A 12,267-nucleotide genomic window follows, 5' to 3' on the forward strand; every position below is an offset into this window, starting at 1 on the left:
ATGGAAATGATGCATAAAGCAAAGTATGGATGAAAGGGCTGAGAGCTTCCATGCCCTCTCCAGATGCACCACCCTCCCAGCACTTTGATGTGTTCACCAAGTCAGAAGCTCTCCAAACTCCATCCTTTGGGGAGTTTTATGAAAGTTTCATTATGTGGGCATGATTGATTAAATCATTGATCATTAATGATTGTACTCAATTTCCATCCCCTACCCCCTCCCCAGATGTTGGGGTTATTGGACTGAGAGTTCAAACCGTTGAGTCATACCTTGGTCTTCCTGGTGCCCCCATCCTGAAGCTATTAAGGGGCACATCATTAGAACAAAAGAGACTCCTATCACACTGGTTATTCCAAGGGATTTAGGAACTCTATGCCAGGAACTAGGGATGAAGACCAAATATATATATTTCTTATTATATCACAGTATCACAGGGCTTAAGTTAATATCAATGTCCATTAGTTAAATCATCTAACCTAATATGGAGTTGGGCAATTTCACTGGGGACACAAGTTTATGAGTGCCTATGATGAAAGATAAGTTTTTGAATTCCATGGACTTGGTGTCCAGTGACATTCCTTGTAGTGAGGGATTTTCCCTTTTTAAACTCTGAAGGGTCACCAGGCACCAATGTAACCCAGTATCCCAGGTCAATGAAATACTTAATAAAATTGAACATTTTATGGGGACCAAAATACCACCCACCAATGAAGTATATCAGCATGAATTTCCAGGAGGTGATCAGGGCACAGAAGACTACTAGTTCCTAACCAGGGTAAGAGGCAAATAATTGCCATTGATGAAGGTTGGTAAACGGGTTTGTTTTGGTTAAAAGATTCATTGAGCTGTGGGAGGAGGCATTGTGTATGTCAATGAGTGGCATGGTAGCTGGGGCATCTGTAAGGATATTAGGAGCTGTGGAAGGACTGAGGTTTATACTTAGTAATTGAATGGCCTGTTGGGAATAAGGCTTGCATTTTTAAGTTGGACTTTTCTGTGATTCAGATGATTGGGGAGTGTAAGTGTGTGAATCTCCAGTAAACAACAACAAAAATAAATAAATATACCCCTCCAATTTTTGAATTAGTCCTGATGAGGAAGCATTGTTTGGTGGACTCTATTTTTATCTTTGTAACCACCACAATAATTTAAAGTTTTATTTGAGCCACTCTAGGATTAATATGGTATTTGGTGGTATCCAACACAGATTCATTTGTTGCTGTTCTAATTAATTAGGAGCTTCCCTAGTGTTGGTCTAGCCTATTAATGACAGTAATGAGACTTGTTAATTGGGAGGAGCTTCCTTGTCCTTTTCATATCTTTGGAGCCTGTAGTGATGTTCCTGCTTTCATTCCTGATATTGGTGATATTGTTTCTCTTCTTTTTTCTTGGTTATTGTTGTTTGAGGTTTATCAATTTTATTGGTCTTCTTAAAGACTAGCTCTTAGTTTTGTTGATTTTTCTCTACTCTCTTGATTTTTTAATTCTTACTATGTTCTGCTTGCCTTTTTATTTTACTTCACTCTTATACTTTCTTAAGGTAGAAGCTCTAGTTCAATGATTGGAGACCTTTTCTGATATAATCATTTAATTGTATTTATTTTTCTCTTTAGCTGTATGGTGCAAATTTTATGTTGTGTTTTCACTTCCATACAAGTATATTTTAATTTTTCTTGTGAGTTCTTCTTTGACTCATGGATTTTTAAATTTTTTATTTATTTGAGAGTGAGGGGGAGAGAGAGCATGAGAGGGGGGAGGGGCAGAGGGAGGAGCAGACTCCCTGCTGAGCAGGGAACCCAACGTGGGGCTCAATCTCAGTAAACTGGGTAGACACTTAACTGACTGAGCCCCCCAGATACCCTCATGGATTGTTTAGAATTGTTTTTAAATTTCCATGTTTGAGCATTATCCAGATATGTGATCCCAATTTCTATTTTAATTTCATTGTGATCAGAGCAAATATTTTACATGATTTCTGTTTTTTTTTTAAATTTCTTGAGGTTTGTCTTATCACCCAGAATATGGTTTCTTTTAGTAAACATTCCATGTGTACTTGAAAAGAAGGTGTATTTTGCTATTGCGTAAAGTAGTCTATAAATGTCAGCTCAATTAGATCAAGCTTATTGATAATGTTGTTCAGGTCTTCTATAGCTTTACTAATTTTCTATTCTACCAATTGCTGAGAGGAGTATTTAAGTTATTAGATGTAATTGTGAATTTGTCTTTTTCTCTTTTCAATTCTGTCAGTTTTTGCTTTGAGCACTTTGAAGCTCTGTTAAATCTATAAACTTCAAGATAGTTAAGATTTTTTTTTAAGATTTTATTTATTTGAGAGAGAGAGAGAGAAGGAGCGGGGGCGGGCAAAAGGGGAGGGAGAAGCAGACTCTCTGCTGAGTGGGGAGCTTCATGCAGGGCTTGATCCCAGGACCCCAAGATAATGACCTGAGCCGAAGGCAGACACTTAACTGACTGAGCTACCCAGGCACCCCAGGGTAGTTCTATTTTTAACTTTTTGAGGAACCTATAGTTGTTTTTCATGCTTTTTTTATACAAGAGTTAAGGAATTGATACACGACTAGGGGAATTTGACAATATACTTCCTTTTCTCTACTGGTGAGGTTTATACTTACATGTTCATTTTACTAATTAGCATCCTTTCATTTCAGCTTGAAGAATGCCCTTTAGCATTTTTTTGTAAGGCAGGTCTGGGGTCGATGAACTCCCTCGGCTTTTGTTTGTCTGGGAAAGTCTTTATTTCTGAAGGACAGCTTTGCTGCATAGTATTGGTTCCCAGTTTTGTTTTTTGTTTTTTGCTTTCAGGACTTTGAATATATCATCTCTCTCCTAGCCGGCAAGGGTTTTGGTGAAAACCTATGGTGGTGAGTTTCTTTCTCTGTGCTGCTTTAAAAATTCTCTCTCATTAATTTTTTAACAGTTGTATTATAGTGTATGTCGGTGAAGTCCTCTTTCAGTGGACAGTGTTTCAGGACCTATGAGCTTCATGTACCTGGGTGTGCATGTCTCTCCCCAGTTTGGGGGATTTTTCAGCCATTATATATCTTTAAAATAAGCTTTCTTCCCCTTTCTTTCTTCTTCTGGGACTCCCATAATATGTATATTATTTTCCTGTATATTGTTTCCCATAATTCACCTGGGCTTTCTTCACTCTTTTTCATTTTCTTCTCCTCTGACTGAAAATTTCTAATGACTCATCTTTGAACCAACAGATTTTGTATTCTGCTTGATCAAGTCTGATGATCATGCTCTCTATTGCACTTTTCATTTTATTCATTGTTTTTGAGGGCTCCAGAATTTCAGTTTAGTTCTTTTTTTCTAACTTCTATCTCTCCACTAAACTTCCTGTTTTGTTGATGTATTCTTTTCCTAATTTTGTTGGGTTGTCTATATCAGTGTTCTCCTCACTAATGTTGCTTAAAAGTTATTTTGAATTCTTTGTCAAGCAATTCTTCACTCTCCATTTCTTTGAGGTTACTTACTGAAACAATATTGTGTTCCTTTGGTGGTATCATGTTTCCTTGATTTTTCATATGCCTTGAAGTCTTGTGTTGCTGTCTTTTCATTTGAAGAAGCAGTCGCCTCCTCCAGTCTCTACTAACTGGCTTCAGTAGAGAAATACTATCACTAGTCAGCTGGCTAGGGATTCTGAGGCTTTCTCAGAACTTTTCTTTCTTTTTTTTTTTTTTAAGATTTTATTTTATTTATTTGACAGAGAGAGAGCACAAGTAGGCAGAGTGGCAGGTAGAGGGAGAGGGAGAAGCAGGCTCTCCGCTGAGCAGGGAGCCCAATGCGGGGCATGATCCCAGAACCCTGGGATCATGACCCAAGCCAAAGGCAGACTCTTAACCAACTGAGCCACCCAGGCGCCCCTCTCAGAACTTTTCTATGGATACATCCACTCCACACTTTGTTTTCTCTCTTGATGGGGACATTTATAAGATTGTATGCCTTTTCTCTACCCCACAAAGCCAGGACTGGTGTTGAGAGCCTCCCTTTTTTCCCCTTATGGTTTTTCCCTGAAGTGCTTATGTTTGTGTTCCTTTTCCGAATCCTGCAGAATTGGGCTGGCTTTCTATGTGTGTTTGCTAGAGGTCTGCAAAGGCTCATGCTTATCATCTGCTGGGGTAGGTGCAGGGAGCTAGTCGCAAGGTAGAGGAAATGAAGTATGTGGAGGGTTGGGGGTGCCAATAGGCAGTTTGCGGAACTGCAGGAAAGTCATCCCCAACAGCAGCTTGTGGGCAGGCTTCCTGACAGTCTGTGAAGCATTTAGTAGAATCTGTGTATCTTTTATGAGTTCCAAGCCCTGGTTACTGTGCTCCCAGCCTCTCCCAATCCTTCAACCATGCAGATCACCTCAGTGTTCTGGGTAGAGCAGGAAAGAAGTGAGCCTCTTGAGCAGCATCCCACACAGCTAGGGAAGCCGAGTACCCACTCACATGATCATACTTTCCCACATGGGAGAAATTGGAGGCCAGTGGCATCTCTCTTGGCAGTGAGACCTGCTGTCTTGGAGGAGATGTGACACAAGTAAAGTGAAAATGTTCTTATCCTCTTTAATGCATCTGTTCTCAGATGTATTGCTCCAACAGTGCTGGAAATTTTCTGTTGGGAATACGGAATACCTACAAATGTATGCTTGTCCATGAGTGATTGCTTTCAAACCCCTGAATTTTGCAAAGTCGTCCCTGCCACTAGAAGCAGCCATTCCACTACTGCCTGAGGAAATTGGCTTTTTTATGCCTGAATAACATGCAGTGGTTTCCTCTGAAATAGATACCGTGAAAGACACTGCTGATTCTCCTCAGGACCAAATCCTGCCACACTTCTTTGCTTCCACACCTATACTTAGATTCAAGTCACACCTGGTACCAAAGACTTAGGTACAAACACGACACTGAGGTGGTACTCCACACATCAAGAGAATTTCATGATTTTTCAATTTATATAGACAAATCTGGGAACATGTTTGGGAATGGATCTTAGGGATATGGATCATGTACAAGGAGTATAAAATTGGGTGAGATGAATATACTGAAATAGGCTCACTAAGCAGAGATTCTGGATTCAAATATTTTAGCTCCATAAATTGGAAAGAGCTTTTTTTTTTTTTTTTTTTTTTTTTTTGGTTGTTTAGTTGGTTGGTAGTTTGAAAAAAATGGAAGGAGGTGTAGCTACGGTAAGTTGAGTTGAAATTCCAGAATTTCTTTGGTACAATGTAGAGGAAAGTGATCAAAGTCATAGGGAGATTTGAATGTTAGAGCAGATTTATCATGTTAGACATGCTCACCCACCATGGAGGAATAGAGAAATCATAATTTACCATGAGAAGGAATTTGTGAGAGGAATCTCAGCATCTTTGAAGAGCTCAAGGTTTGTTCTTCTCTGCAGATGAGTTATTACAGTGGGTACGCCATTGAACTGGGATCCCTAAATGAAATTAAATGATGGGATCCTAGTGTGATATCAGCCAAGTGGTGGCATTTAATCCCAAGACAAGTTGGGCAGGGATACTCTAATGGACAGCAGAGCCTATGTGGTATTCAGAATAGCCTGATAATATGACAACTTAATGTCCCTGAAATAAATAGATGTGAAGAATACTAAATTCTTAATTGATGTATATAAATGGAATAGTTCTATGTCATTTGGACAGAAGTCCAACTGCATCTACCAAAAACAGAGATTAACTACCTCTTAAACAGCACCGAGACATGAGCCAGTTTTAACACCCAGAGTTTATTGAATTAAGGAAAGGTTGAATCTTCCTGAGTAAGTACCCTGCTACCCTGCCAAATACTGCAATTTTAATCTTTTTTCCCGGGCTTCCCCCAAAGGGACCATTTACCTGGGATTGCTGGATCCTGGTTCAGAACTGGCACATTGGTTGAGGCTTATTGGCCCTGGTGATCAGGAAGTCACTGTTATCCTCGGCATATTGTTAAGACTGTATGCCAGAGAGTGGGAAATAAATTCCCTAAAAATCTAGGTGCCTTCCACTTCAGTAAAATTTCTAGGGGGATCATTGGTGTTGGCATGTTGAAATACCACTTCTAAAGTAAAGGACATGTTGCATCTGGCCCCTCCTACAACCAAAAGAGAGTCATCATGCCTAGTGTGCTCCCTCAGATTTTTGAACAAGCATATTCCTCATTGCAGGCTGCTACTCTGTTCTTCTTTTGTGTGCCCTGAAAACTTTCTGACTGGAGCCCAGAGGAGAAGAAGGCTCTCAACAAGTCTAGGCTGCCTTGCATAAGTTGCTCTGCCACTTGCGCCATATGATCCAGCAGATTCCAGGGTTCTTGAAATGTCAGTGGCAGACAGAAATGGTGTTTTTAATGTTTGGTCAGCTCCTATAGATGATTCATAGCACAGACCCTTAGAATTTTGGCACAAACCCCTGCATCCTCTACAGACACACCTATCTTCCCTTTAAGAAACAGCTTTTGCTTTACTATTGCACTTTAGTAGTGGCTGAATAGTTAACCATGGGCTACCAAGTTACCATATAAGTTACTATATACCCTGACCTTGCTTTCATGGATTAGGTGTCATCTTACCAATGTAGGCTTAGATGTGGGCATGTACAGAAGCACTCCATTATCAAATGAAAGAGAGATATATATGAGAAGTAAATGGAAGTATATATGAGGCATTGAAAGCATCAGTAAATGGCCCAAATGCCCATGGTCCATACTTGTGCTACATTACTTTCTCCCAGTGTGCCTCTATGGTTTTACGGAAAGTTCCTTATGACTAGCCAGGTGAGGAAGGGAAAACTCACTCCTGACCAATTTGCAGATGGTTCTGTGTGATATGTAGGCACGGACCTGAAATTGTTCAACTGGAACGTAACACTCTTTCTGAGACATCCCTGAAGGACAGTTGTGAAGGGAAATCCTTCCAGTGGGCAGAACTTTGAGCAGTGTACCTTGGTTGCACATTTGGCCTGAAGAAACAAATGGCTAGAATTAAGAGTCTATATAGTTTCATGGGTGATGGCCAAGGGTTTGGCTGGATTTTCAGGTTCTTCAAAGATAAATGATTGGAAAATTGGTTGCACAGGATCCTAAGGGAGAGGTGATTTGGATAGACCACTGAGTGGAGAAAGAATGTGAAGATAAGTGTGCTCCATGTAAATGGCCACCACAGGGTACTTTCAGTAGAGGAGGGTTTTTTTGTTTTTGTTTTTGTTTTTTTAAAGATTTTATTTATTTATTTGAGAGAGAGAAAGAGAGAGAGCACATGAGAGGGGGGAGGATCAGAGGGAGAAGCAGACTCCCTGCTGAGCAAGGAGCCCGATGCGGGACTCGATCCCGGGACTCCAGGATCATGACCTGAGCCGAAGGGAGTTGCTTAACCAACTGAGCCACCCAGGCGCCCAGTAGAGGAGGGTTTTAATAAGTAAGTAGTTTGACCCAGTGTGTTGCCACCTTTTAGCTTTTGTCAACAGCTACTTCTGTCATTGCCCAGTGAACTCATGAGCCAAGTGGCCATAATGGCAGGAATGGAGGTTATCCACAGTTTCAGCAACTTAAACTTCCATGTACCAAGGCCATCCTGCCTATAGCCATTGCTGAGTGCCCAGTTGCCGGCATCAGAGACCAACACTGGTTCCTTTATATAGCTCCTTTCCCCAGGATGATTTTGCAACTACCTGCGGGAGTTTGGTTCCATTAGACCATTCCCATCATGGAAGGGGCAGTGCCTTGTTTTGAATTGAATAGACACTCTGGAAATAGATTCACCTTCCAGGCCTGTAGTGCTTTTGCTAAAACTACCAATTGTGTACTCTAACAGTTCTTTTCCACCATTGTAGGATTCCACACAGCATTAACTCTCTTTTTTTAAAATTTATTTTTATTTCAATTCCAGTGTGGTTAATATACAGTGTTATATTAGTTTCAAATGTACAATATAGTGATTCAGCAATTCCATATATTACTCAATGCTCATCAAGATAAGTGTACTCTTAATCTCCTTCACCTTTTTCAACCATCCCCCACCTCCCCTCTGGTAACCATCAGTTTGTTCTCTATAGTTAAGAGTGTTTTTTGGTTTGTCTCTTTTTTCCCCTTTGTTCTTTTGTTTTGTTTCTTAAATTCCACATATGAGTGAAATCATGTAGTATTTGTCTTTCTCTTATTGGCTTATTTTACTTAGCATTATACTCTCTAGATCCATCCATGTTGTTGCAAATGGCAAGATTTCATTTTTTAATTTATTTTTTAAAAAGATTTTATTTATTTGTCAGAGAGAGAGAGAGAGAGCGCAAAAGCAGGGAGAGCTGCAGGCAGAGCAGGCAGAGGGAGAAGCAGGCTCCCCGCTGAGCAAGGAGCCCAATGCAGGACTCAATCCCAGGACTCTGGGATCATGACCTGAGCTGAAGGCAGATGCTTAACCAACTGAGCCACCCAGGTGTCTCAAGATTTCATTTTTTAAATGGCTGAATAATATTCCACTGTATATATATATCACATCTTCTTTATCCATGCATCTATTGATGGACACTTGGGCTACTTCCATAATTTGGCTATTGTAAATAATGCTGCAGTAAACACAGGGGTGCATATATCTCTTTGAATTAGTGTTTTAATATTCTTTGGGTAAATACCCAGTAATTCAATTACTGGATTATATGGTAGTTCTATTTTTTTTTTTAAGATTTTATTTATTTATCTGAGAGAGAGAATGGGAGACAGAGAGCATGAGAGGGGAAGGGTCAGAGGGAGAAGCAGACCCCCCGCCGAGCAGGGAGCCCGATGCGGGACTCGATCCCGGGACTCCAGGATCATGACCTGAGCCGAAGGCAGTCGTTTAACCAACTGAGCCACCCAGGTGCCCTATGGTAGTTCTATTTTTAATTTTTTTGAGGAACCTGCACACAGCTTTGCTTCTGATAAGGGATTTACTTCATAGCAAATGAAGTGTGGCAATGAGCCCATCCTCATGGAATGCACTGTTTCTATCATGTTCCCCATTACCTTGAAGTAGTTGAATTGATAGAAAATGGACTAACCTTTTGAAAATTTAGTTGCATTACCAAGTAGGTGGCAGTCTCTTGTTGGGCTGGAACAATGTCCTCATAGATGCTGTATATGATTTAAATCAGTGCCCCGAATATGATGCTCTTTTACCCATAAACAAGTTTTACAAGATCAGGAATCCAGGGGTAGAAATTTGAGTGGCTCCACTCACTATTACTTCAAGTGATCCAATATTTTGCTTCCTGTCTCCATGAACAAGCTCTATAGAGATCTTATTTCCAAGGGAATGAATGGTTCCATCAGAAGACACAATAATGATTCCATTGAATTTGAACTTGATACTTCCAACTGGGCACTTGATGTCTCTTACTTCTGAATGAATAGTCAAAGAAGGGGGTTATTTTACTGGCTGGGTAATTGATCCTGATAACAATGAGAGAATTGAGTTGCTATAACACAGTGGAGGTAAGCAAGAGTATGTCCAGAATGCAAGAGATCACTTAGGGTGTCTCTTAAAAGCACCATGTCTTATGATTAAAAACCAATGGAAAAATACAACACCACAATTCAGGCAGGACTGTTAATGTCTCAAAACCTTTAAGAATGAGAATTTAGTTTATCCACTAGGAAAAGAATAGGAAAAGAACCACAATGAACTGAGGTGTTTTCTGAGAGTAAGGGAATATGGAATGAGTAGTGAAAGGTGATAGTTGTAGATAACACTATTACATCGGTTCCAACAATGATAACTCTAATAGTTACAAGTATTCATTATTTTGTTATAAATATTTTCACATACATATTAACCAAATATTTATTTTCTTTTTAGCCCCAATTTTATTGAGAAATGATTGACATACATCACTGTATAAGTTTAAGGTGTACAGTGTGATGGTTTGATTTACTATATTGTGAACCGATTACCACAATAGCTTTAGCTAACATCCATCTTCTCGCATAAATAGAAGAAAGGAAAACATTTTCTCCTTGTGATGAGTACTCTTAGGATTTACTCTCATAAGAAGTTTCCTATATATTATATGACAGTGTTAGGTATAGTCATCATGTTATACATTACATCCCTAGTACTTATTTATCTTATAACTGGAAGTTTGTAGCTTTTGTCTACTTTCCTCCAATTCCCCCCACCCCCCACCCTCTGCCTTTCGTAACCACAAATCTGTTCCCTTTTTCTATGAGTTTGTTTTTTGTTTTAGTTTTAGATTCCACATATAAGTGAAATCATGCAGTAATTGTCTTTCTCTGACTTATTTCACTTAGCATGTCTTCAAAATCTATCCATTTTGTTGCAAATGGTAGGATTTCATCATTTCTTTTTTTAGTATATGTGCTGCTGAAGCGAGCATTGATCACTTCTTTTTATGGATGAATAATATTCCATTGTAAATATACACCCAAACTTCTTTATCCATTCATTCATTGATGAAAACTTAAGTTGTTTCCTTGTGTTGGCTATTGTGAATAATGCTGCTATAAACATGGGGGTGCAGATATCTCTGCAAATTAGTGTTTTCGTTTCCTTTGGCTATATTCCCAGAAGTGGAATTGCTGAATCATATAGTAGCTCTATTTTTAATTTTTTAAGGATCCTCCATACTGTTTTCCACCATGGCTGTATCAATTTACAATCTAACCAACAGTGCACAGCTGTTCCCTTTTCTCCACATTCATGCCAGCATTTGTTATCTCTTGTCTTTTTGATGATGGCCATTCTAACACGCACAAAATGATATCTCATTATGATTTTAATTGGGGTGTTACTAATGACTAGTAAAAGTGAGCGTTTTTTCGTGTACCTGTTGGTATTTTGTATATCTTCTTTGGAGAAGTGTCTATTTAGGTCCTATGCCCATTTTTAGTTAGGTTATTTGGGAGGGGGGTGGCTTGTTCGTTTGTTTTGATATTGAGTTATATGAGTTCTTATCTATTTTGGATATTATCCTCTTACCAGATATATGGCTTGTAGATTTTTTTTCCCCATTGCATAGGTTGTCATTTCACTTTGTTGATGGTTTCTTTTGCTGTGCAGAAGCTTCTTAGTTTGATATAGTCTCACTTGTTTATTTTTTATTTTGTTCTTTGTGCTTTAAGTGTCATATCCAAAAAATCATAACCAAGACCCATGTTAAGAGGCTTTATTCCTGTTTTCTTTTAGGAGTTTCTTACATTTAAGTCTTTAATTCATTTTGAGTTAATTTTCGTGAGTGGTATAGATATGGGTCCAGTTTCATTCTTTTACATGTGAATATCCAATTATCCCAGCACCATTTATTGAAAAGAAAGTCTTTTCTCCATTGAATGTTCTTGACTCCCTTGTCAAATATTAGTTGACCATATATGCTTGGGTTTATTTTAGGGCTATCAATTCTGTCCCATTGATCTATTTGTTTTTATGCCAGCACCATACTGTTTTGATGACTATAACTTTATAGTATAGCTTGAAATCGGGAAATGTGTTACCTCCTGCTTTATTCTTCTTTTTCAGGCTATTGGGGGTCTTTTGTGGTGCCATATAAATTTTAGGTGTTTTTTCTACTTCTGTACAAAAAATTGCCATTAGAATCTTGATAGGGATTTCATTGAATTTATAGATGACTTTTGATAATATTGATATTTTAATAGTATCAACAATTCCAATCCATGAACATGAATACTTTTCTGTTTGTTTGTATCCTATCATATTGGGGCCCCACTCTAATGACCTATTTAATCTTAATTGCCTTCTTAAAAACCCTATATCCAAATAAGTCACACTGGAGTTTAGGGCTTCAACATATGCATGGCAGAGGGGCACAATTCAGTCCATAGTAACATGTGAGTGGGAAACAGTTTCAAAGAGGCCAATATCTTTTTTTCAATTGAGATATAATTCACATACTTCAATATTCACACTTGTAAGGTGTATGATTGCATGACTTTTGGTATATTCACAAAGATTTAAACTCTCACCACTATCTCATTCCAGAGCTTTTTCATCAGCCTACCAACACCCGCCCCCATCCATTAGCAGCCGTTTTCCACTCCCAATGGACAAGTCCCTGATAACAACTTATCTTCCTGTATAGACTGATGTCTTCTGCACATTTCATATAAATGGGATCATAAAATACATTCTTTATTGTGTCTAGCTTTTTTCACTAAGCACGTTTTCAAGGTTAACCCTCGAATGAATCAGTACTTCAGTTTTTATTTTTTTATTTTTATTTTTTTTAAGATTTTATTTATTTATTTGAGAGACAGAGAA

This window comes from Mirounga leonina, unplaced genomic scaffold, assembly GCF_011800145.1.
Source record: "Mirounga leonina isolate KUSES-001 unplaced genomic scaffold, KU_Mleo_1.0 Mir_376, whole genome shotgun sequence".
Lineage (NCBI taxonomy): Eukaryota > Metazoa > Chordata > Mammalia > Carnivora > Phocidae > Mirounga > Mirounga leonina.